A 223-nucleotide genomic window follows, 5' to 3' on the forward strand; every position below is an offset into this window, starting at 1 on the left:
CGCTAGCAGTTTCCCCGAGGCGGCGGTGTTCACTCACGAAGCTCCGGAAGCGGCGGTGGCCGCTCATGATGTTCTCAAAGCGGAGGTGCCCGCTCACAAGGCTCCGGAAGCGGCAGTGGCCGCTCTCAGTTCCCCCGAAGCGGCGGTGGCCGCTCATGATGTTCTCGAAGCGGCGGTGCCCGCCCACAAGGCTCCAGAAGCGGCGGTGTCCGCTCACAAGGCT

General features: G+C 66.8%; 1 protein-coding gene across 1 annotated transcript in view; it reads right to left on the minus strand.

The window, feature by feature from the left end:
• The window catches only part of cacna2d3a (calcium channel, voltage-dependent, alpha 2/delta subunit 3a), a 226562-nt gene that overhangs the window by 86551 nt on the left and 139788 nt on the right, over positions 1–223 (minus strand). The window lies entirely within an intron of this gene.

The sequence above is a fragment of the Sinocyclocheilus rhinocerous genome, unplaced genomic scaffold (genome assembly GCF_001515625.1).
Source record: "Sinocyclocheilus rhinocerous isolate Xijiao unplaced genomic scaffold, SAMN03320098_v1.1 scaffold1023, whole genome shotgun sequence".
In the NCBI taxonomy this organism is placed as follows: Eukaryota; Metazoa; Chordata; class Actinopteri; order Cypriniformes; family Cyprinidae; genus Sinocyclocheilus; species Sinocyclocheilus rhinocerous.